We start from the raw sequence: 27,206 nt of genomic DNA, 5'->3' as shown, positions 1-27,206 counted from the left end.
AAAACATCTACTTCTGCTTTTTTAACTATGCCAAAGGCTTTGACTGTGTGGATCACAACAAACTGTGGAAAATTCTTGGAGATGGGAATACCAGACCACCTTACCTGCCTCCTGAGAAATCTGTATGCATGTCAAGAAGAAACAGTTAAAACTAGATATGGAATAACAGACTGGTTGCAAACTGGGAAAGGAGTACATCAAGGCTGTATATTATCACCTTGCTTATTTAACTTTTATGCAGGTTATCATGTAAATGCTTCACTGGATGAAGTACAAGCTGGAATCACAGTTGCTGGGAGAAACTTCAATAACCTCAGATAGGCAGATGACACCATCCTTATGGCAGAAAGTGAAGAGGAACTATAGAGCCTCTTGATGATAGTGAAAGAGGAGAGTGAAAAAGCTGGCTTAAAACTCAACTTTCAAAAAACAAAGATCATGGCATCCATGGGCATGGTCCCATCACTTCATGGCAAACAGATGGAGAAACAGTGACAGTGACAGCCTTTATTTTCTTGGGCTCCAAAATCAGTGCAGATGGTAACTGTATCCATGAAATTAAAAGAGGTTTGCTCCTTGGAAGAAAAGTTTTGATGAATCTCGACAGTATATTAAAAAGAGAGACATTACTTTGCCGAAAAAAGTCTGTCTAGTCAAAGCTACGGTTTTTCCAATAGTCATGTATGGATGTGAGAGTTGGGCCTAAAGAAAGCTGAGCATCAAAGAGTTGACACTTTTGAACTGTGGTGTTGGAGGAGACTCTTGAGAGTCCCTTGAACTGCAAGGAGATCAAGCCAGTCAATCCTGAAAGAAATCAGTCCTGAATATTCATTGGAAGGACTGATGCTGAAGCTGAAGCTACAGTACTTTGGCCACCTGATGCAAAAAATTGACTTGCTGTAAAGACCCTCATGATGGGAAACATTGAAGGCAGGAGAAGGAGCAACAGAGGATGAGATGGTTGTATGGCATCACCAACTCAATGGACATGAGTTTGAGCATCTCCAGGAGTTGATGATGGACAGGGAAGCCTGGTGTGCTGCAGCCATGGGGTCACAAAGAGTTGGAAACAACTGAGTGACTAACTGAACTGAATCCTTTGTTAGTTGTTTTGTTTGCTATTATTTTCTTCCTTTCTGAGGATTGCCTTTTTACCTTGTTTATAGTTTTCTTTGCTGTGCAAAAGCTTTTAAGTTTAAATAGGTCCCACTTGTTTATTTCTGCTTTTTATTCCATTACTCTAGCATATCGTTCATAGAATATCTTGCTGTGATTTATGTCATAGAGGGTTCTGCCTATGTTTTCCTCTAAGAGTTTTTAAAAATAGCTTCTGGTCTTACAGTTAGATCTTTAATCCATTTTGAGTTTATTTTTGCTAGTTGTTCTAATTTCATTCTTTTACATGTAGTTGATCAGTTTTCCAAGCACCACTTTTGAAGAGACTCTTTTCTCCATTGCATATTTTTCCTCTTTTGTCAAAGGTAAGGCATTCATAGGTGTATGGGTTTACCTTGGTGCTTTCTGTCTTGTTCCATTGATGAATGTTTCTGTTTTTGTTTTTTCTTTTTTTTTTTTGCCAGTACCATGCTGTCTTGATGACTATAGCTGTGTAGTATAGTCTGAAGTCAGAAAAGTTGATCCTTCCAGTTTCATTCTTCTTTCTCAAGATTGCTTATACTATTCAGGAGGTTTTGTGTTTCCACAAAAACTGTGAAATTATTTTTTTCTGGTTCTGTGGAAAAATACCATTGATAGTTTCATAGGGATTGCAGTCCAAGAACATGGTATCTCTCTCTGTCTGTTTTACCATCTTTGATTTCTTTCACCTGTGTCTTATAGTTTTCTGCAACAGTTTTTTGTTTCTTTAGGTAAATTAATTCCCAAGTATTTTCTTTTTGTTGCAGTGGTGAATGGAATTGTTTTCTTAATTTCTCCGATTTTTCATTGTTAGTGTATAAGAACGAAAGGGATTTCTGTGTATTAATTTCATATCCTGCGACATTGCTATCCTCATTGATTAGCTCTAGTAATTTTCTGGTGGTGTCTTTAGGGTTTTCTATGTAGGGAATCATGTCATCTACAAACAGTGAGAGTTTCACTTCTTGTTTTCCCATACGGATTCCTTTTATTTCTTTTTCTACCCTGACTGCTGTGTCTTGTCTAGACCTTCTAAAACTATGTTGAATAATCATAGTGAAAGTGGGCATCCTTGTCATGTTCCTAATCTTAGAAGAGGAAGTGCTTTCAGTTTTTCACCACTGAGAATAATATTTGCTATGGTGCTTATTGACAAATTCAGACTTAAATTGAAGAAAGTGGGGAAAACCACTAGACCATTCAGGTGTGACCTAAACCAAATCCCTTGTGACTATGCAATGGAAGTGAGAAATAGACTTAAGGGACTAGATCTGATAGACAGAGTACTTGATGAACTATGGACAGAGGTTCATGACATTGTACAGGAGACAGGAATCAAGACCATCCCCAAGAAAAAGAAATGCAAAAAAGCAAAGTGGCTGTCTGAGGAGGCCTTACAAAGAGCTGTGAAAAGAAAAGAAATGAAAAGCAAAGGAGAAAAGGAAAAATACATCCATTTGAATGCAGAGTTCCAAAGAATAGCAAGGAGGGATAAGAAAGCCTTCCTCAGTGATCAATGCAAAGAAATAGAGGAAAACAACAGAATGGGAAAGACTAGAGATCTCTTCAAGAAAATTAGAGATATCAAGGAACTTTTCATGCAAAGATGGGCTCAATAAAGGACACAAATGGTATGCACCTAACAGAAGCAGAAGATATTAAGAAGAGGTGGCAAGAATACACAGAAGAACTGTACAAAAAAGAGCTTCACAACCCAGATTATCACAATGGTGTGATCACTCACCTAGAGCCAGACATTATGGAATGTGAAGTCAAGTGGGCCTTAGGAAGCATCACTACGAACAAAGCTAGTGGAGGTGATGGGATTCCAGTTGACCTATTTCAAATCCTGAAAGATGATGCTGTGAACGTGCCACACTCAATATGTCAGCAAATTTGGAAAACTCAGCAGTGGCCATAGGACTGGAAAAGGTCAGTTTTCATTCCAGTCCCAAAGAAAGGCAATGCCAAAGAATGCTCAAACTACCACACAGTTGCACTCAACTCACACACTAGTAAACTAATGCTTAAAATTCTCCAAACCAGGCTTCAGCAAGTGAACCGTGAACTTCCAGATGTTCAAGCTGGATTTAGAAAAGACAGAGAAACCAGACGTCAAATTGCCAACATCCGCTGGATCATCGAAAAAGCAAGATAGTTTCAGAAAAACATCTATTTCTGCTTTATTGACTATGCCAAAGCCTTTGACTATGTGGATCACAATAAATTGTGGAAAATTCTGAAAGAGATGGGAATACCAGATCACCTCACCTGCCTCTTGAGAAACCTATATGCAGGTCAGGAAGCAACAGTTAGAACTGGACATGGAACAACAGACTGGTTCCAAATAGGAAAAGGAGTACGTCAAGGCTGTATATTGCCATCTTGCTTTTAACTTATATGCAGACTACATCATGAGAAACGCTGGGCTGGAGGAAGCACAAGCTTGAATCAAGATTGTCAGGAGAAATATCAATAACCTAAGATATGCAGATGACACCACCCTTATGGCAGAAAGTGAAGAAGATCTAAAGAGCCTCTTGATGAAAGTGAAAGAGGAGAGTGAAAAAGTTGGCTTAAAGCTCAGCATTCAGAAAACTAAGATCATGGCATCTGGTCTCATCACTTCATGGCAAATAGATGGGGAAACAATGGAAATAGTGGCTGACTTTATTTCTTTGGGCTCCAAAATCACTGCAGATGGTGATTGCAGCCATGAAATTAAAAGACGCTTATTCCTTGGAAGAAAAGTTATGACCAACCTAGACAGTATATTGAAAAGCAGAGACATTACTTTGTCAACAAAGGTCTGTCTAGTCAAGGCTATGGTTTTCCCAGTGGTCATGTATGGATGTGAGAGTTGGACTATAAAGAATGCTGAGTGCCAAAGAATTGATGCTTTTGAACTGTGGTGTTGGAGAAGACTCTTGAGAGTCCCTTGGACTGCAAGGACATACAACCAGTCCATCCTAAAGCAGAGCAGTCCTGGGTGTTCATTGGAAGGACTGATGTTGAAGCTGAAACTCCAATACTTTGACCACCTCATGCGAAGAGCTGACTCATATGGGAAGATCCTGATGCTGGGAAAGATTGAGGGTAGGAGGAGAAGGGGACGACAGAGGATGAGATGTCTGGATGGCATCACCGACTCGATGGACATGGATTTGGGTGCACTCCGGGAGTTGGTGATGGACAGGGAGGCCTGGCGTGCTGCGGTTCATGGGGTCACCGTCAGACACTACTGAACTGAACTGATGCATGTGTTGTTTATATTGTAGATGGTTTTCATTATTTGTTGTGTATGTTGTATATGGCTGAAGTATGTTCCTTCTATGCCTACTTTCTGGAGAGTTTTTGTCATAGATGGATGCTGAATTTTGTTAAAGGCTTTCTTTGCATGTATTGAGATAATCATATGGTTTTTATGTTTCAATTTTGAATGTGGCGATCACATTGATTGATTTGCACTTACTGTAGAGTCCTGGGACCTCTGCAAGAAAGCTGAGTTGATAGTGATATATTATCTTTTTAATGTGTTGTAGGATTCTGTTTGCTAGAATTTTGTTGAGGATTTTTGCATCTGTGTTCACCAGTGATATTGGCCTGTAATTTTCTTTCTTGTGGCATCTTTGTCTGGTTTTGGCATCAGGTGATGGTAGCCTTGTAGAGTTAGTTTGAAAGTTTGAAAGTTTTCCTCCTGCAATTTTCTGGAAGAGTTTTTCTGGATAGCACAGGAGAGGTGTTAGCTGGTCTCTAAACTTTTGGTTGAATTCTCCCATTAAGCTATCTGGCCCTGGGCTTTTGTTTCTTGGAAGATTTTTTAATTATAATTTCAATTTATGTGCTTGTGTTTGGTCTGTTCATATTTTCTGTCCCTTTCTAGTTCAGTTTTGGAAGGTTATACTTTTCTAAGAATTTGTCCATTTCTTCCAAGTTGTCCATTTTATTGGCAGATAGCTGCCCATTTTATTGGCAGATAGCTGCCCATAGTAATCTCTTATGAGTCTTTGTACTTCTGTGTTGTTTGTTATAATTTTGCCTTTTTCATTTCTAATTTTATTGATTTGAGTCTTTCCCCTTTTTTTCTTGATGCGTCTGGCTAACAGTTTGTCAATTTTTTTATCTTCTCAAAGAACCAGCTTTTAGTTTTAATGATCTTTGCTATAGTCTCCTTTATTTATTTTTCATTTATTCAGCTCTGGTCTTTATGACTTCATTTCTTCTACTAACTTTGGGACTATTTTTTTGTTGTTGCTGTTGTTCTTCATTTTCTAGCTGCTTTAGGTGTAAGGTTAGGTTGTTTATTTGATGTGTCTCTTGTTTCTTGAGCTATGTTTGTATTGCTATAAACTTTCCTCTTAACACTGCTTTTACTGCACCCCAGAGGCTCTGAGTTTTGTTTCAAGGCATATTTAGATTTCCTTTTTGTTTTCTTCAGTGACCTCTCCAGAAACATGTTGCTTAGCCTCCATGTGTTTGCATTTTTTATGTAGTATTCCCCACCCCCCGTAGTTGATATCTAAACTGACAGTGTTGTGATCAGAAAAATGCTTGAAATGATTTCAATTTTCAAAAATTTACCAAGGCTTGATTTGTGGCTCAGCATGTGATATATCCTGGAAAATGTTCCTATGTAGTTGAGAAAAAAGTGAAATCTATGGATGTAATATATGTCCTGGAGATATCACTTAGGTCTAACTGGTCCAACATATCATTTAAAGCTTGTGTTTCCTTATTAATGTCTGTCTGGATGATCTGTCCATTGGTGTGAGTGGGGTATTAACATCCCCCACTGTTATTTTGTTACTCTCAAATTTCCCTTTCCCTTTTAACAGATATTAGCATTTGCCTTATATACTGAGATGCTCCTATGTTGAGTGCATGAAGCTGCTAAGTCACTTGAGTTGTTTCCGACTGTATGACCCCATAGACGGCAGCCCACCAGGCTCCCCAGTCCCTGGGATTCCCCAGGCAAGAACACTGGTGTGGGTTGCCATTTCCTTCTCCAATGCATGAAAGTGAAAAGTGAAAGTGAAGTCGCTCAGTTGTGTCTGACTCTTAGCGACCCCATGGACTACAGCCTACCAGGCTCCTCCATCCATGGGATTTTCCAGCCAAGAGTACTGGAGTGGGGTGCCATTGCCTTCTCCGTGTTGAGTGCATATATACTTATAATTGTTATGTGTACTTCTTGAACTGATCCCTTGATCATTATGTAGTTCTTTGTCTCTTGTAACAATCTTTATTTTAAAGTCTATTTTATCTGATATGAGCATTGTTACTCCTACTTTCTTTTGGTCTTTATTTGCATAGAATAAGGTTTTCCAGCTCCTCACTTTCAGTCTGTTTGTTTCCCTAGGTTTGAGGTAGGTCTCTTGTAGATAGCATATATAGCGGTCTTGTTTTTGTATCCATTCAATCTGTGTCTTCTGGTTGGCGCACTTAGCCTATTTACATTTAAAGTAATTATTGATGTTTGATCCCATTACCACTTGCTTTCTTGTTTTGGGCTTGGTTTTATAGGGTTTTTCTGTTTCCTGTCTAGAGAAGTTCCTTTGGCATTTGTTGAAGAGCTGCTTTGGTTGTGATGAATTCTCTTAGCTTTTGCTTGTCTGTAAAGCTTTTGATTTCTCCTTCAAATCTCAATCAGGTCCTTCCTAGATAGAGGAATCTCAGTTGTAGGTTTCCCCCTTTCATCACTTTAAGTTTATCCTGCCATTCCCTTCTGGCCAACAGAGTTTCTGTTGAAAGATCAGGTGTTAGCTTTATGGGGATCCCCTGGTATATTATTTGTTGCTTTTCCTTTGCTGCGTTTAATATTTGTTCTTTGTATTTAATTTTTGTCAACTTGATTAATGTCTTTCTCCTTAGGTTTATTCTCTATGCGTTTTCTGGGCTTCTGGGACTTGAGTGGCTATTTGTTCACCATTTTAGGGATGTTTTTGACTATAATCTCCTCTAATATCTCTCTTTTTCTTTTGTCTTCTTCTGGGAACTCTATGGTTCAAACGTTGGGGTGCTTAATGTTGTCCCAGATGTCTCTGAGGCTATCTCCACTACTTTTATCTCTTTTTTCTTTATTGTGTTGTGCCTCAGTTATTTCCACTGTTCTATCTTCCAGCTCACTTATCAGTTCTTCTGACTCAGTTATTCTACTCTTGGTCCCCTCCAATGTATTTTTAATCTCAGTTATTGCATTTTTAATTTTGCTTTTTTATCCTTTAATTCTTCTAAATCTTTAACATTTTTTGTGTCTTTTCAATCCATGCCTCCAGTCTATTTATCCATACTTCCATTTTGTTTTCAAGATTTTGGATCATCTTTATTATCATTATTCTCAATTCTCTTTCACATAGACACCCTATCTCCTCCTTGTTTGTTTGGCCTGGTGGGTTTTTACCATGTTATTTTACCTGCTACTTGGAGAAGGCAATGGCAACCCACTCCAGTGTTCTTGCCTGGAGAATCCCAGGGACAGGGGAGCCTGGTGGGCTGCCGTCTATGGGGTCGCACAGAGTCGGACACGACTGAAGTGACTTAGCAGCAGCAGCAGCAGCAGTTTACGTGCTACACATTTCTCTTTTTCATTTTGTTTAGTTTGCTGTGTTTGGGGTCTCCTTTCTTCAGGATGGAGGGTTGTAGTTCCTCTTAATTATAGAGTCTGCTCCCCACTGCACTGGAACTTGCTGGCTCTTGGATGGAGCTTGGTCTCAGTGTGGGTATGGAAGCCTTTGTGCAGGCTCTCATCTATTAATGTTCCATGGGTTGGGAGTTCCCTGATGGTCCAAAAGCCTGGAGTTGAGTCTCTTGTCTCGCAGTTCAGGCCCAGCCTCTTACAGAAGCATCAAGTCTTCCCAGGCCACACAACACAGTTGGTAAAGAATCCGCCTGCAATGGATGAGACAGACTGCAGTCAGGAGACCCAGGTTCGATCCCTGGGTCGAGAAGATCGCCTGTGTAAGGAAATGGCAAACATGTCAATATTTCTGCCTACAAAATCTCATGGACAGAGGAGCCTGGTGATCTAAAGTCCATGGGTCACAAAGAGTCAGACATACACAGCTGAATGTATAAAAACTACAATTGTATACAGTGAATGTAGCAGGAAAAACTTTGTTGTCCGAGAGACTCAGGTGAATCCTTGCCAACTTATGACCTTAGGTAAATTATTTAATTCACCTGAGTCTCCATCTCCTTAATGATGCAATAAGAGCATCTTTATCTACTTACAAATGCTTCAGGAAACACTGAAATTCTGGGCTATGATATGTGCTTAATACATTTTAAAAATTTTAGATACTCATTTATTTTAAAAATAAAGATAAATATTTGTGGTACCACTACACACAAGAAATTTTGACTGAAAGGTATACATATTTTAAATGCAATTAAATTGTAAATGGTCTAGCATAGGCTTGGAATCCTTTACATACTCATTAAGATTGCAAAAGTATCATATACTTTATTCAAAATATTTCTGAGCACTTCATATACCATATATGTGCTTGGTATTAGAAGCCAATATCTCTGATGAGAAAAAAATGGGAGTTAGTGCCTTAAATCCTTTCTTTTCAGCTCAGTTTTGTACTATAAGAGACTTAATAAAGGCTAAATGCTTGTGGGACTTAAAGCTGTGTTTCAGGAATAAATAAATAAATTAATAAAATAAAATACTACAGGGGTCCAACTGGCAGGCTTATTGTGCCAGTTGTCTTGCCAAACTTCTCTCTGCAGATTCATTCAAGCCACTCTCCAACTCTTCAATGCTCTCCGGAACATTAAGTTTATTCCGTTACTTTAAGTACAGAGTACAATAAAGCAGGAAACATTATTCTATTCAAAGCTTCAAGACTTACCTCCTTAAGACAACAGAGAAAACAATGAGATTACAAAGAAAAAGTAAAAATCTCTCAAGGGTGAAATGATATTTTTAGGTCATGCAAGTAAATACGTTTGCTGATTTTCATTTCAGGAACAAAATGTAATTGTGTTGACAATGAATGTTGTCTTAACTTTTTTCATATCATGACTGCTAAAATGTAACTATACATTCAGTAATTTTCTTTGACAGCTCAGATCTTTTAAAATCAATGTTTGCTATACCCAACTATGATTGCCTTGGGTGACCACACTAAAATATTTACAGCACAGTGCTCTCTGTTATGCTATGTAATAAATATTGATATTCTGAACATTATCATGTTTAATATAAAGGATTTAAATGAAACAAGAAGAAAATCAAAGACCTTCCCCTGGACAACATTGTGTTGATACAGTTTCTCAACACCATTTATTATACTATTGATCCAAAAGTCCTAACCCAGATCTGTATGTTTGAAGGGAAGTTTTAGACACCAATTTGTCAAACTCTATCAGCTCATCAGTGAACACTCAGAACAGTGTTTGTTTCACCACATAACTTTTAACTGCAGAGGTGAGATAATAAATGTTTATTTGATTACTTTCTCCCATATATCATCCATGTGTAAATCTAGAGTGTGAAAAACTTCATTCAAAATCCTATCCTGGTTCTGTCTTGTGGTTACATAATTTTTCTGGATTTCAATTTCTTCCTTGGTAAAAATATTGATAAAATCAAATTTATAACATTGCCAAGAATCTTCATAATAATATGAAGTTATTATTGAATCTTCATAATAATATGAACCAAAATGACTTATTTAAAGTTGTAGAACACAATAGAACCTAGTAACTAGTACTACCTATTTTGAAGAATGGTTCATGAGATATCTTTGCCACCAGGAATAATAGTTAGGAAGGGGCTAATTACATCCAGAGCATCCAGGGTCCTCCTGTGGACTGAGGTTTGAACTTTGCCAAGCTTAGCTGTAAAGAAGTAGCTAAACAAATCAGAAAATTAGATGGGCATATTCAAAGACATAACTAATTGCAAACATTAACACTTTTTATTTTTCTAGATTTTCTAGCTAACTTTATATTCCATTTTCCCCTCAGAATAGCTTCTTAGCCCTCTCACCCCTCCAGGGGATAATAAAGATCCCTTTAATGATGCATAGCTATTTGGCTGATAATACTTAAATACTTAAATAAATACATAAATGTTGCTACAAAATTTAAAAAAGTGTTTACTTTATGAAAATATCCACAAATTAGGTCATTATAATCCAAAAATCATTTCTCCACTGTCAGAACATTGAAGTCTCTCAATACATATGGAAAAATAAAAGGAGTAAAACAGATCATAAATCAAGGCTCATCTTGATTGATATAGAGTATATTAAAGGTCACAGCTTAATATCAGACCTAAAATGGCTTGCTAGCTGATCCCAGTGTTATACAGATACCTATCCCCTCACAGGCATTTCTGATAAAACTTAAATCACAGAGGAGCTGAGGAGAACAACTCCATGAAGAGAGCCTTACTGAAAGAGAAAAGGGAGGTGAACTGAACATACCCAGTTGATCCTTCTCAAATGTATGTGAGTTTGTTCTGGAGCAGAGTAAAAGGGATGGAGAGGCATCAACATTATTGCATTAACACTGTGTTCCTTTGTTGTTGTTCAGTTGCTAGGTCATGTTCAACTCTTTTGCAACCCCATGGACTGTAGCCTGCCAGGCTCCCCTGTCCATGGAATTTCCCAGGCAAGAATACTGGAATGAGTTGCCATTTCCTTCCCCAGGGGTTCTTCCTGACCTAGGGACTGAACCCACATCTCCTACATTGACAGGCAGATTCTTTACCACTGACCCACCAAGGAAGTCCTTGAGTTCTTGAAACTGGGAGAAAATTACAGGAATGAGAGAGGAAATATTCTCCCCTAACAATCAAAATCAGAAAATAAACAGAAATAAACTGAAGACTGAGAGCAAAGAAAATTCCATTGCTTTCACACAGAACGAGATGTAGGACAGGACAAATTGTTAGAAAGACGTTTAACTTCGTATTCCTACTCAGAGAGGAAAGCGAACACATTATCCTTGCCATCTCATCAAGACAGAAATCATTCCTCTTTGCGTGTAGGGGAGTTAGTGAAAATTGCGAGGGATTGTAGAGGCCCACAACTCCATGGTTTCATGTGGAGAGAAGGAAAAAGTTATCTCTTTTACACAGTCTATTATAATGGCTGGTAGAAACTTAGTCCCAGTCAATACATCAGTTCAGTTCAGTCGCTCAGTCGTGTCTGACTCTTTACAACCCCATGAATCACAGCACGCCAGCCCTCCCTGTCCATCACCAAATCCTGGAGTTCACTCAGACTCACGTCCATCGAGTCAGTGATGCTATCCAGCCATCTCATCCTCTGTTATCCCCTTCTCCTCCTGCTCCCAATCCCTCCCAGCATCAGAGTCTTTTCCAATGAGTCAACTCTTCGCATGAGGTGGCCAAAGTACTGGAGTTTCAGCTTTAGCATCAGTCCTTCCAAAGAATACCTAGGACTGATCTCCTTCAGAATGGACTGGCTGGATCTCCTTGCAGTCCAAGGGACTCTCAAGAGTCTTCTCCAACACCACAGTTCAAAAGCATCAATTCTTCTTCGCTCAGCCTTCTTCACAGTCCAACTCTCACATCCATACATGACCACAGGAAAAACCATAGCCTTGACTAGATGGACCTTTGTTGGCAAAGTAATGTCTCTGCTTTTGAACTTGCTATCTAGGTTGGTCGTAACTTTCCTTCCAAGGAGTAAGCGTCTTTTGATTTCATGGCTACAGTCACCATCCGCAGTGATTTTGGAGCCCCAAAAAACAAAGGCTGACACTGTTTCCACTGTTTCCCCATCTATTTCCCATGAAGTGATGGGACCAGATGCCATGATCTTCGTTTTCTGAATGTTGAGCTTTAAGCCAACTTTTTCACTCTCCACTTTCACTTTCATCAAGAGGCTTTTTAGTTCATCTTTACTTTCTGCCATAAGGGTGGTGTAATCTGCATATCTGACATTATTGATATTTCTCCCAGCAATCTTGATTCCAGCTTGTGTTTCTTCCAGTCCAGCGTTTCTCATGATGTACTCTGCATATAAGTTAAATAAGTAGGGTGACAATATACAGCCTTGACATACTCCTTTTCCTATTTGGAACCAGTCTGTTGTTCCATGTCCAGTTCTAACTGTTGCTTCCTGACCTGCATATAGGTTTCTCAAGAGGCAGGTCAGGTGATTTGGTATTCCCATCTCTTTCAGAATTTCCCACAGTTTATTGTGATCCACATAGTCAAAGGCTTTAGCATAGTCAATAAAGTAGAAATAAATATTTTTCTGGACCTCTCTTGCTTTTTCCATAATCCAGCGGATGTTGATAATTTGATCTCTGGTTCGTCTGCCTTTTCTAAAACCAGCTTGAACATTAGGAAGTTCACGGTTCACATATTGCTGAAGCCTGGCTTGGAGAATTTTGAGCATTACTTTACTAGCGTGTGAGATGAGTGCAATTGTGCGGTAGTTTGAACATTCTTTGGCATTGCCTTTCTTTAGGATTGGAATGAAAACTGACCTTTTCCAGTCCTGTGGTCACTGCTGAGTTTTCCAAATTTGCTGGCATATTGAGTGCAGCACTTTTACAGCATCATCTTTCAGGATTTGGAATAACTCAACTGGAATTCCATCACCTCCACTAGCTTTGTTCATAGTGGTGCTTTCTAAGGCCCACTTGACTTCACGTTCCAGGATGTCTGGCTCTAGGTGAGTGTGAGTGATCACACCATTGTGATTGTTGTGAAGCTCTTTTTGTACAGTTCTTCTGTGTATTCTTGCCAGCTCTTCTTAATATCTTCTGCTTCTGTTAGGTGTCTACCATTTGTGTCCTTTATTGAGCCCATCTTTGCATGAAATGTTCCCTTGGTATCTCTAACTTTCTAAAATAGATCTCTAGTCTTTCCCATTCTTGTTTTCCTCTATTTCTTTGCATTGATCGCTGAGGAAGGCTTTCTTATCTCTCCTTGCTATTCTTTGGAACTCTGAATCCAAATGGGTATATCTTTCCTTTACTCCTCTGCTTTTCGCTTCTCTTCCCATTACAAACAGCTTTTCTCTGAGTCTTTGGAAATGGAATTTTTTGTTTGTTTTTAAAGATATATTTATGTAACAATAAAACTCCCTTCTTTTTGTGTTGTGGGATAGAAATCTTAATTCATTATCAAATATAAAAAAATTATTACTGTTGTTTTTTATAATTCATTTAATATTTTGTGTTACATTCTGATATTGGAAGAGAAACATAGTCCCCATAAATTAGAATTTTTCTTCTTTCCAGTGATATATATAATACCCCTTGAGAAGAGCATGTTTATGGCATCCAATCTTTGATACCTGTTGGAGGGAAAAGGGGTCTGGATCTTATTTTAAATGTCACATAACCCCAACAATATGTATATTGACATATGTCATACCATCTCATCCTTAATATTCAATCAATTTATATTACCTTGCCACAACCCTTGATTCTGTTTGGTCCTTTCAGGAATTTTGATTTCTCTATTTCATCAGTGACATACCTGAGGTCCTGGAATCTCTTCAAGGCTCACAATTTCCCCAGAGATTACTCTGCTACCTCTGTCCCCAGGGCTCTTCCCAGAAAGATGAGTGTGGGGTCCCTCTCTGTCAGGTCTACCATTTTCAATACATTTATCAGTTCCTGGTCACTCTTCTTTCTGCTAGCTTAGCAGAAACTCATCTGTCCTAAGTTGCTCTTCACAAATATTTGTGCTTTTTAAAAAGTTGTTGAACTACTTCCCACTCTCACACAGGTGTGTGAACTTTTGGAACATATATTTGCTTGCAACCTCAGGAGTTTCCCAGGTGACAACTGAAACTGGTCTGCATACATGGAGGGCAATGAGAGATCAAAGAGGCAGACTACTTCAGATTGATAAGTGGCAGGTTTAATAAGCAAGGGAACTTACCCTATGAGGATTGTCTTGGAGGCCACAAGAGGAATAGTTCTCCACACTTCCCTGCCAGAATCTTAAAAGTTTATATACAGGTCTTAGTGGGGTTCAGTTACACATATAGTCCAAATAGTTTCAACAACACCTTATCCTCTTAAGGTTGCATCCTTGATATAGCTGCTAGTATGGGAATAGTAGGCAAAATGTACATTCCAATATAGGAGAGGGTATAACGAGCCTCTGATTGACCTGTTTATAGGTCAGCTGGTGAGATCTCAATAATTTCCTCTCTGTAACCTCCTCCAAGGACATGAAAACCAAGAGGCTTCAGGTTCCTCAGGGCACAGATGCTAAGATGGAGATGTGAGGAATGCTCTTGAAAACAATGCCTGTAAGGGACAGAGGTGAGCAGGGCTGAGTAAATCAGGAAATTCTACAGGATGCGACAGAGGCAGTACAGATCTGGTAGAGAGTTTGGAGAAGCAGGTACAACTCTTCAAAGGTGGCCCAAATTGAAGTAAAGGCTGAACTTCCTGTCCCTTCACCAATAAATCACTGGACAAGTGCTGCCCCAGAGAAGGACATAACCTTGGATAAGGCTGCTCTTTTTAGTTATGGCAACTCCTGAAGCTATAGGTAAGCTATACTCCTAGCACCTGAGGTAAAAAGGATCTCAGTCTTAAAGTGGAGAGTCTGCTTCATTCACTGAGGTTTGAAATTCTCAAACTTCAGCTGCATCAGAATCACCTGGAAAAAGTATAAGTGAAAGTGTTAGTCTCTCAGTCATGTCCAACTCTTTGCAATCCAACGGACTGTAGCCTGCCAGTCTCCTCTGTCCCTGGAATTCTCCAGGCAAGAATACTGGAGTGGGTAGCCATTCTCTTCTCCAGGGGATCTTCACAAATCACTTGGAGGTGATTGTTAAAACACAGATTGCTAGGGCTAACCCCAGAGTCTGATTTATTAGATCTGGATTGAGAATGGAGCATCTGGACAAGTTTCCAGGTGCTGATGCTGCTTCTGGGTGCAGAATCACTGCACTTATTTTCCCAAGTTTACTCCACTTATTTAAACGATCCCAAGTTTAATCCACTTATTTTCCTTCAACAGAGTGAAGAACACCTTTAAACTTAAGAAGCCCAAAGAAGACAAAATAAGGGTAAGTGAAGAATGAAAATCTGTTAATAATTTTTTCAAATACTATCTTGTCACAATACTTTTTTTTTACTCTTAACTTTGGAATTCTTTATTCTGTATTTATTAATAGTCCTTTTCCCTTCCTTGTCTGTCAATAATCACATGTTATCTGTGATTATTTCCAACATTTCCCTGTCAACTTATCCCCACTCTTGCAGTAACATTGTCCCATTCTGATTCACCCATTTGTTCAGAAATTATTACTCTGTGCCCATATTCATTTGTTATGTATAATTTATCAATGTAAAAAAGTGTAGTGCAAATTAACTATTATCCTAACCAATGTGAGTTACAGTGGCACACACATACAGGAAAATGCCCAACCACAAACCCTGTACAGAAGAGGTTAGGTGAACTGTAAGCATGGCTATACATGATAGAATGACCCTTAAACTGAAAGATAACAAAGTTTATAAACAAGCACATAATAGTACATAACATGAAATGTAGAGTAGGGGCCTTGACATACATTTCTTATTATACCAGAATTAATTAGATTATAATTATTCTGATAGGTGACAGGAGGGTTTCTTGGAGGAGGAGTTTTCTTCAATTTCCCTACTAAACACACCCAACTGACTGAAGCACATTTAGTACCCAGTGCTCATGCTTATGGTGATTACAGCCATGAAATTAAAAGATGCTTACTCCTTGGAAGGAAAGTTATGACCAACCTAGATAGCATATTAAAAAGCAGAGACATTACTTTGCCAACAAAGGTCCATCTAGTCAAGGCTATGGTTTTTCCTGTGGTCATGTATGGATGTGAGAGTTGGACTGTGAAGAAAGCTGAGTGCCGAAGAATTGATGCTTTTGAATTGTGGTGTTGGAGAAGACTCTTGAGAGTCCCGTGGACTGTAAGGAGATCCAACTAGTCCATCTTAAAGGAGATCAGTCCTGGGTATTCATTGGAAGGACTGATGCTAAAGCTGAAACTCCAATATTTTGGCCACCTCATGCGAAGAGTTGACTCATTGGAAAAGACCCTAATGTTGGGAGGGATTGGGGCAGGAGGAGAAGGGGACAACAGAGGATGAGATGGCTGGATAGCATCACTGACTCGATGGACATGAGTTTGAATGAACTCTGGGGGTTGGTGATGGACAGGGAGGCCTGGCATGCTGTGATTCATGGGGTTGCAAAGAGTTGGACACGACTGAGTGACTAAACTGAACTGATCATGCTTAGACAAGACAAAGCTTGTGAAAATTCTTAGTTCTCCTTTTATCAGCCCAATTTATTGTACACTCTTCTTCATGAAACTGTTTATTTGTGACATTCACCTTGTTGTTGCCTCTTGTGACTGTCTTTTGTCATCCTTTTTAATATGACTTCAGCACATAAAACTTTAGTGATGGCAGCAAATTATAAATTTTCCTTTTATCTTCCTCTGCAAAGGTCCAAAAGCCTCCAACTTCATATATATAATCTTGGAGTATACCTTGGCATCATGTCTAATGAAAGATGTGTGAAACTTTTAAATGTTTTATTTTTAATTGAAAAAGATGTTTTAAAAGCAGAAAAATATTGTCTGAAAGAAATATTAGAAATACTAGAATTATTTAGGATGCAAATTAAAGTTTAAGGATTAACAATCAACTTCAAAGTTGTAAAGAGCATCTGATGGGTATGATTGAGGGAAGGAGGAGGAAAGCAAGGCATTGAATTTCTGCTAAGAGACAATTGAAACTAGAATGAAAGGTTTTCCTACCTAGCAGACAACTTGACAGTAACTGGGAACCTGAAAAAGTTTTATTACCTATTTTCTTAGGAGTCTTAAAAAACAAACAATGTCATATTTCAAAACAGGATTAGGTGTGGTCCTATAAGGAGACAGATTAGTGGAATAGATGAACTCCTAAATTCCCTTCCTACTTAAGATTTTATCTTTTATTATGGCAGTCAGACACACACTTCTGGGCAAAATTGATTTCTGGCAAAGGGCATATTTCCAAAGAATCATTTCTCATGGCTTTTTGTATAATTTTTATTGATAGCATAATCTACAAAGGCTGAAGGGATGTCTCCCATGTAATGAAAACCCTTAGTCGGTGCTAGCTATTTGCTTAGAAAGATTTACATTTTTATGATTTCTTAAAATTCTTAACTTATTGTGACCCTAATCTAATATTTATATTGTGTATATGGAACCTAGTTAGCGATAAGAGTATGAGATTAGAATAATATCAATTTAGAGCATAACTCTCCCCTGCAATATTTGAAAACATATCTTTATGAATTTTACTTTTCTCATATTAATTTATTTTTATTCATAAGGTTTTATAAAGATCAGAATAATCAGGTTGGGGAAAAATAACCTGAAATGGATGGACTCACTTTAGAGAGTATTTATAGGGTGCAAACTATACAATTTTGCCATCCTAAAATATAGTCATTTATGTATGGATACTAGAGTAGGGTATAGAAAATTGAAGTAAGAGAAGCACCAAGGATATAAGTTACCTCATGTTGGAAATTGCCTTGAGACTTTTCCTATGTATCAAATTCTATTGTACATTAAATCCCAGCTAAATATCACCTTGTCTTGGAAACCCATAGTCTTATGGTAGAACCACTCAGTTATCCCTGAGTTTAAATCAAAATTCTGACAAATATTATCTATAAAAACTTGAACATTTTCCTCAGTACCACTTAACCTCAAAATAAATCTGATACATGAATGTTTGTGAAAACTTCAAGGTCAGTGTCATACAGAATAGGGTATTCATCCATCATCACTTTCCACTCCAAAACTGTTATAATGGGTCATTTTTATGTTTATGATTACAATTATTTTATTCTTCTTGGTGAATAACTGTTAATCATATTTATCTATCCTACATCCATTAGATGTAATTACCTTAAGATCAGGTACTGTGTCTTAGTTGTATTAGAAATCCTTGATGCCTAATGTGGTACTGACATACAATGGATACCCTAAATGTAAATGTATTAAACACATTTTTACTAGTTTCCAACGTTCAAAAAGCACTACGTCAAGCATCTTAAAAGATATTAGAAATATTTTTAATAGAAAAAATGTCCAACATATTCTTAAATTCTGGTATAATGGAAAATTCTAAAGAAAGAAAAAAATATCAGTAAAGGCTGAAGACAATCTGGGATTTCTAAAATTTACTGTCATATCATACTCTGAACTGATTTTTGGGAAACTGTGGGCCTAAGGGAAAATGAAAGTACAATACAATGAATGTTTGTTTCCAAAATTCATGAGTTGAAACTCTAATTGCAATATGATGATATTTGAAGGTGGGGCCTTTGGGAAATCATGAGGTGGAGCCCTCATGAATAAGAAAAGTGCTCTTATAAGAAGAGATCAGAGGACCTTCACCCATTCTGCTGTGTGAAAACATAGAGAGAGGATGGCCCTCCAGAAAGAGGGCAAGAACCTTACTAGTCAGCCATTCTCATCTTGGACATTTAGACTCTAGAACTGTGAGAAATAAATGCTTATTGTTTAATTCACACAATTTATAGTAATTTTCTATAGCATCCCAAGCTAAGATAAAAGGCATAGAGTGTTAAGATCAAATAAATGGAAAAAAATCACTGATTATTATGCTTATTTCAATATAATACCTAACATAAATTAGGTATGAATGATCAAAATTTTAAAGCTAGGGCAATGGTGGGGAAAAAACTCATAACACAGAGATGAAATACCTTTACTCTTTTGGTAAACTTCTCTCAGTGTTTTCAATGTGATTTGCATATTTCTGATCATACTATATAACAATATTTGGCTATTTAGTTATAATTTATTTAACTATATATAGTAAGAAAATTTCAATGTGATTACTAACTTAAAAAAAAAAAAACATCTTATTTGCTATCTGATGTACCATGTATAGATAAATAATAGTCATTCCTATTTATTTGGGTTGTAACTTCTTTATATTTCATAATACTCATTCAAAGAATTTTTTAAATAGAATTGATTTACTGTGTTGAAATTTAAAATAATAGATCAGAGGTTCAAGATGTCAGAGTAGGAATACCCTGAAGTCACCTCCCATGCATGTTAAGTCACTTCATTTATGTCCAGCTCTGTGCGACTGTATGGACTGTAACCTGCTAGGCTCCTCTGTCCGTGGAATTCTCCAGGCAAGAATATTTGAGTCAACTGCCATGCCCTCCTCCAGGGGATCTTCCCAATGTGAGGATCGAACTCATATCTCTTATGGCCCCTGCAATAGCAGGTGGGTTCTTTACCACTAGCACCATCTAGTAAGGTATAAATATGTACTCAGTCATGTCGGACTCTTTGTGATCCCATGGACTATAGCCTACCAGGCACTTCTGTCCATGGGATTTTTTTCAGGCAAGAATACTGGAGTGGTTGCCATTTCCTTCTCCAGCAGATCTTCCTGACCCAGGGATTGCATGTGCATTTCCTGTGTCTCCTGCATTTCAGGCAGATTCATTACCTGCTGAGCCATCGGGGAAGCCCATAGGCACACCAAAACTGCAACTATTTACAGAGCAACTATCAATGGAATGATAGAAAACTAGCGGAAAATATTTTGCACAACTAAAGATCATGCAATATAATGAAGAAGCCAATGACATTTTTGCATGAAGACCTGGCCCCACTTAACAGCCTATTGTCTCCAGTGCTGGGATGTCTCAGGCCAAGCAACAAACTAGGAGGGACACAGTTTTCCACCTATAAGCAGACAGGCTTCCTTAAGACTTCCTGAGCCCATGGCCACCTCTAGACATGCCCCAAGACACATATCTAGCAGAGGGCCAAAACTGAGCCCCATCCATCAGTGGAAGGCACTGGCCCCTCCCACCAAGAAACTTGCACAAGCCTCTAGACCAGCCTCAAGCATCAGGGGGAAGACACCAGAGCAAGAAAACGAAAGTCATGTAGCTCACATATTTAGTCCAAAAACTCAGGCCAGAAACAACACTGGGATGACCTGGTCCCTGGCCACTGTGTGATGAGAGGGGAGTATAATGCTGAGATGCATAGGATGTCTCCTACACAGGGACGTTTCTCCAAAGTCAAGAAAGGTAACTAACATGCCATATACATAAAAGTGCAAATAGCAATTTAGACAAAATGAAGTAATAGGGGAATATCTTTCAGAAGACAGAACAATGTAAAACCCCAGAAGAAAAAATAAGTGATGTGGAAATATCTGAGAAAGAGCTCAGAGTAATGATCATAAAGATGATCAAAGAGCTCAGGAAAATAATGGATGCATAGAACGAAAAGTTATGAGAAGTTTAAAAAATATAAAGACCAATTGAGCAGAATTGAAGAATACAATAGCTGAAATGAAAAATACACTAGAAGGAATCAATAGTAGATTAAATGAGGGGGAATAAAGGATCAGTGAGCTTAAAGAGAGTAGAGGAAATCACAGAAAAAAGCAAACATAATTCAAAGAAATGAGGACTACTTAAGAGATCTCTGGGACAACATCAAGCACAATAATATTAACATTATAGGGGTTCCAGAAGGAGAAGAAAGAGAAAATAGGCCTGAGAAAATATTTGAAGAGATAATAGTGGAAAATGTCCCTAACCTGGGAAAATCCGGGAGTCATGGATTAACCCACATGCAGGATTAACCCACAGAAGAAAATAATACCATATAGTAATCAAAATGACAAATATTATAGATAAGGATAGAATATTAAAAACAAAAAGGAAAAGGAACTGATGACATACAAGGGAATTTCCATAATCCTATCAGGTGATTTTTCAGCAGAAACTCTGCCAATCAGAAAAGCATGTCGGAATACACATAAAAGGATGAAATGGAAAAACTTAAAATCAAGAATAATCTATTCAATAAGGCTGCTGTTTAGATTTGAGGGAGAAATCAAAAGCTTTACAGACAAGCAAAAGCTAAAAGAATTCAGAACCACAAAACCAGATTTAAAACAAATGCTAAAGGAATTTCTCTATGCAGAAAAGAAAAAGCCACAACTAGAAACAAGATTACAAAATGGAAAAGTCCACTGGCAAAAATCCAATAAAGGTAGGAAAACATTCACATAAATGAACAACTAGTAGGGGGGTTAAAAGATAAAAGTGTAAAATCATCTGCATCCAAAATAAGTATTTAATGGGTACACAATACAAATAGATGTAAAATATAGTATCAAAAGCAGTAATCATGAGTGCAGCATGAGTACAAGTGCAAGATATCTAAGATGCATTTGAGATTAAGATATCAACAACTTAAGGCAAACACAGATAGACTGCTATGTAAAAACCTCATGGTAATCACTATAATAGATGTATTACACAAAAAAGAAAAAAAAAAACACAACATGAAAGTTAGCATAAAATCACAAGAGAAGGAAACAGAAGATGAAAAGAGGAAAAAAGATCTATAAAAGCAAATTTAAAACAATTAACAAAATGGCAATAGGAGCATACATATTAATAATTACCTTAAATGTAACCACACTAAATGCTCCCCCCAAAAAAATACTTAATGAAACAAAATAGACTTTAAAATAAAGGCTATTACAAGGAACAAAGAAAGAAACTACATAATGATCAAATGATAAATCCAAGAAAAAGGCACAGCTTTGTAAATATACATGAACAACATAGGAGCACCTCAGTGTATAAGACTATATAAGTATATAAAAGGAGAAATTGACAGTAATACAATAACATCGGAGGCATTAACACCCATTTTACATCAATGGATGGGTCATTCAGATAAAAAAAATCAATAAGGAAACACCACAGGCCTTAAATAACACATTAGACCTAATTGGACTTAGTTGACTTTTGTACAGCATTCCATTCGAAAGCATCACAGTAATAATTCTTTTCACATGAACATGGAATATTCTCCAGGATAGATCACATGATGGGCCACAAAACAAGACTTGGTAAATTAAATTTTAAAAAGTTGAAATCATATCAAGCATCTTTTTTGACTATAGTGCAATGAAGCTAGAAATCAATTATAAGGAAAAAAAACTGCAAAAACACAAACATGTGGAGGCTAAACGAAATGCTACTAAGCATCCAATGGATCACTGAAAAAATGAAAGATGAAATTAAGAAAATAACTGCAGACATATGAAAATGAAAACACAACAATTAAAAGTCTATGGGATGCAGCAAAAGGAATTCTAAGAGGGATGTGTATAGTGATAAAAGCTTACCTCAGGAAATAAGAAAAACCTCAAGCAAAGAATCTAACCTTATATCTAAACTAGAGAAAAAAGAACAGGCAAAACATGAAGTTAGTAAAAGGAAAGAAGATCAGAGAAGAAATAAATGAAGTAGAGATGAAAACAATAAAAAAAATCAATGAAATTAAAAGTCGGTGTTTTATTTTTTTTAATTTTATTTTTTAACTTTACAATATTGTATTGGTTTTGCCATATATCAAAATGAATCTGCCACAGGTATTCATGTGCTCCCCATTCTGAAACCTCCTCCCTCTTCCCTCCCCATACCATCCCTCTGGGTCGTCCCAGTGCACAAGCCCCAAGCATCCAGTATCGGGCATCGAACCTGGACTGGCGGTTCATTTCACATATGATAATATACATGTTTCAATGCCATTCTCCCAAATCATCCCACCCTTGCCCTCTCTCACAGAGTCAAAAAGACTGTTCTATACATCAGTGTCTCTTTTGCTGTCTCGTATACAGGGTTATTGTTACCATCTTTCTAAATTCCATATATATGCGTTAGTATACTGTATTGGTGTTTTTCTTTCTGGCTTCCTTCACTCTGTATAATAGGCTCCAGTTTCATCCACCTCATTAGAACTGATTCAAATGTATTCTTTTTAATGGCTGAGTATTATTCCATTGTGTATATGTACCACAGCTTTCTTATCCATTCATCTGCTGATGGACATCTAGGTTGCTTCCATGTCCTGGCTATTATAAACAGTGCTGCGATGAACATTGGGGTACACGTGTGTCTTTCAATTCTGGTTTCCTCAGTGTGTATGCCCAGCAGTGGTATTGCTGGATCATAAGGCAGTTCTATTTCCAGTTTTTTAAGGAATCTCCACACTGTTCTCCATAGTGGCTGTACTAGTTTGCATTCCCACCAACAGTGTAAGAGTGTTCCCTTTTCTCCACACCTGCTCCAGCATTTATTGCTTGTAGAAAAGTCGGTGTTTTAAAAAGATAAATGAAACTGATAAACATTTAACTAGATTCATCAAGAAAAAAAAGGAAGAGAACACAAATCAATAAAATCAGAAATGAAAAAGGAGAAGTTACAATGGACATCACAGAAATATAAGCGATAATACTATGAACAAATATGCCAGTAAAATGGACAATTTAAAGAAATGGACAAATTGGTACAATCTTCCAAAAATGAATGAAGAAGAAATGGAATATATGAACAGATCAACTGTCAGTAATGTAACTGAATCAGTTATTTAAAAACTTTCAACAAACAAAATCCAGGACCAGATGGTTTCAGAGGTGAAGTCTACCAAATATTTAGAGAATTAACACCTATCTCTCTGAAGTTATTCCAAAAAATTGCTGAGGAAGTTATACTTTTGAGTTTATCCTATAAGGCCACCATCACCTTGATACCAAAAACAAGGGAAAGCTACCTCAAAAAAAAAAAAAAAAAGGAAAATTATAGCTCAATAACATTGATGAACATAGATGTAAATATTCTCAACAAAATACTAGTAAACCTACTCAAATATATGTAAAGCATCATAACCTTGATCAAATGGTCTAAGGATGTAAGGAATTTTCCATATGTGCAAATTAATCCATATGACATACCACATTAACAAATTGAAGAACAAAAATCATGTGATCATGTCAATAGATACATGAGGGAACATGTGAAAGTGAAAGTGTTAGTCATTCAATTGTGTCTGACTTTTTGTGACCCCATGGACTGTAGCATAGAATTGTCCAGGCAAGAATACTAGAGTGGGTAGTGATTCCCTTCTCCAGGGAATCTTCCTGACCTGGGGATCAAGGCCAGATCTCCTGCATTGCAGGCAGATTTTTTACCATCTGAGCCACTAAGGAACATATCTCAACATTATAAAGGTTGCATATTACAAACACACAGCTAATATCATACTCAATGGTGAAAAGCTGAAAGCATTTCCTTTAAGAGCAGGAACAAGACAAGGATGTCTAATGTCACCACTTTTTTATCAGCATAGTTTTGAAAGTCCTAGCCACAGTAATCAGAGAACAGAAGCAAAAGGAATCCAAACTGGAAAAAAGTTAAATCTGTTTTTGTGGCTGACATGATATTATACATAGAAAATCCTAAAACCTTTACTAGAAAACTGCTAGAACTCAACAATGAATTTAATAAAAATTGCTGGAAACAAAACTGATACACAGAAATCTGTGGCATTTCTACACATTACCAATGAATCATCAGCAAGAGAAATGAAGGAAACAACCCCACTTATCATTGCATCAAAAAGAATAAAACACCTAGGAATAAATCTACCTAAGGGGACAAAAGAAGTATACTCCAAAATCTTTAAGATGCTGATAAAATAAATTGAAGATGAACAAATAGATGGAAAGATATATTAATGTTCCTAAATTGGAAGAATCAATGCTGTCAAAATGACTCTACCGCTCAATGCAATCTACAGATTCAGTGCAATTCCTATTAAACTACCAATTGCATTTTCAAAGAACTAGAACAAAAAATTTTTAAATTTGTTTGGGAACAAAAAAGACCCCAAATAACCAAAGCAATTTTGATAAAGAACTGGAGGAATAAGTAAGTATCCTTAATTTTGGACTATACTACAAAACTACAGTAATCAAGAGTATGGTACTTGCAAAAATATAGACATACAGGTCAATGGAATAGGATAGCAAGTCCAGAAATAAATCCATGCATCTATGATCAACTAATATATGACAAATTAGGTAAGAATATACAATGGAGAAAAAGCAGTCTCTTTAGTGTGGTTCTGGGAAAGCTGGACAACTGCTTGGAAAAGGATGAAATTAGAACATTCTCTAACAGCATATTAAAAGCAAATTCAAAATTGGTTAAAGACCTAAAGGTAAGACCTGAAAGTATAAAACTCATGGAGGAAAACATAAGCAGAACACCCTTGGACATAATTTGCAGCACTGTACTTTTGGATCCATCTCCTAGAGTAATGGAAATAAAAACAAAATAAACAAATGGGACCTAATTAAACTTAAAAGCTTTTTCATAGCAAAGGAAACTGCAAACAAAACGAAAAGACAACCCACAAAATAGGAGAAAATATTTGCAAATTATACAACCAAAAAGGGATTAGTTTCCATAACATATAAGCAGCTCATACAGCTGAATATCCAAAAAAACAAACAACTCAATCAAAAAAATGGGCAGAAGAAGTAAACAGACACTTTTCTGAGGAAGACATATGGATGGCCAACAGACACATGAAAAATGCTTAGTATCATTAATTAGTAGCCAAATGCAAATGAAAACTACAATGTGGTATCACCTGAAAGAGTCAGACTGACCATCAATAAAAGTACAAAAAGAAAATGCTGGAGAGGGTATGGAGAAAAGGAAACCCTTTTACTCTTTGGTGGGAATGTAAATTGGTGTAGCCACTATGGAGAACAGTACAGGGTTTCCTTAAAATACTAAAAATAAGTTGCCTATGATTCAACAATCACTCTCGCTGGCATATATACATAGAAAACTGAATCAAAAATATAAATACTCTCCAATGTTTATAGCAACACTATATATAATAGCCAAGACGTGTTGTTGTTGTTCAGTTCCTAAGTCATATGCGACTCTTTGTGACCCCATTGACTGCAGCATGCTAGACTTCCCTGTACTTCACTGTCTCCTGAGGTTTGCTCAAATTCATGTCCACTGACTTGATGATAATGCCATTCAACAGTCTCATCCTTGATTGCCCCTTCTCCTCCTGCCTTCAATCTTTTCCAGCATCAGGGTCTTTTCCAATGAGTCGGGTCTTTTCCAATGACTCAGCTCTGCATCAGGTGGCTAAAATACTGGAGCTTCAACTTCAGCATCAATCTTTTCAATGAATATTCAGAGTTGGTTTCCTTTGATTCACTGGTTTAATCTCCTTGCTGTTCAAGGAACTCTCAGAAGTCTTCTCCAGCACCACAATTCAAAAGCATCAATCTTCAGTACTCAGCCATCTCATATTTTCAGTCCAAATCTCATATCTGTAATGACTACTGGAAAAACCATAGCTTTGATTATATGGATCCTTGTTGGCAAAGTGATGTCTCTGCTTTTAAATAAGCTTTCTAGGTTTTTCATAGCTTTTCTTCCAAGGAGTCTTTTAATTTTATGGCTGCAGTCACCATCCTCAGTGATTTTGCTGCTGCTGCTGCTAAGCCGCTTCAGTCGTGTCTGACTCTGTGTGACCCCATAGACAGCAGCCCACCAGGCTCCCCCATCCCTGGGATTCTCCAGGCAAGAACACTGGAATGGGTTGCCATTTCCTTCTCCAATGCATGAAAGTGAAAAGTGAAAGGGAAGTCGCTCAGTCGTGTCCGACTCTTTGCGACCCCATGGACTGCAGCCTTCCAGGCTCCTCCGTCCATAGGATTTTCCAGACAAGAGTACTGGAGTTTGGAGCCCCCCAGAATAAAATCTGTCACAAATTCCATTTTCCCCCCATCTATTTTCCTTGAGGTGATGGGTCCAGATGCCATGTTTTTTGTTTTTTGAATGTTGAATTTTGAGTTTTTTCACTTTCGTCTTTAACTTTCATCAGGAGGCTCTTTAGTTTCACTTTCCTTTCTGTCATTAGAGTGGTGTCATCTGCATATCTGAGGTTATTGACATTTCTAACAGCAATCTTGATTCCAGCTTGTGATTCATCTAGCCCAGCATTGTGCATGATGTACTCTGCATAGAAATTAAATAAACAGGGTGACAATATACAGCCTTCTTGTGCTTCTTTCCCAATTTTGAACCAGCAAGTTGTTTCATGTCTGGTTCTAAATGTTGCTTCTTGACCTTCAAACAGGTTTCTCAG

The sequence above is a fragment of the Bos indicus genome, chromosome 5 (genome assembly GCF_029378745.1).
Source record: "Bos indicus isolate NIAB-ARS_2022 breed Sahiwal x Tharparkar chromosome 5, NIAB-ARS_B.indTharparkar_mat_pri_1.0, whole genome shotgun sequence".
Taxonomy (NCBI): Eukaryota; Metazoa; Chordata; class Mammalia; order Artiodactyla; family Bovidae; genus Bos; species Bos indicus.
This window is presented reverse-complemented; position numbering follows the sequence as displayed.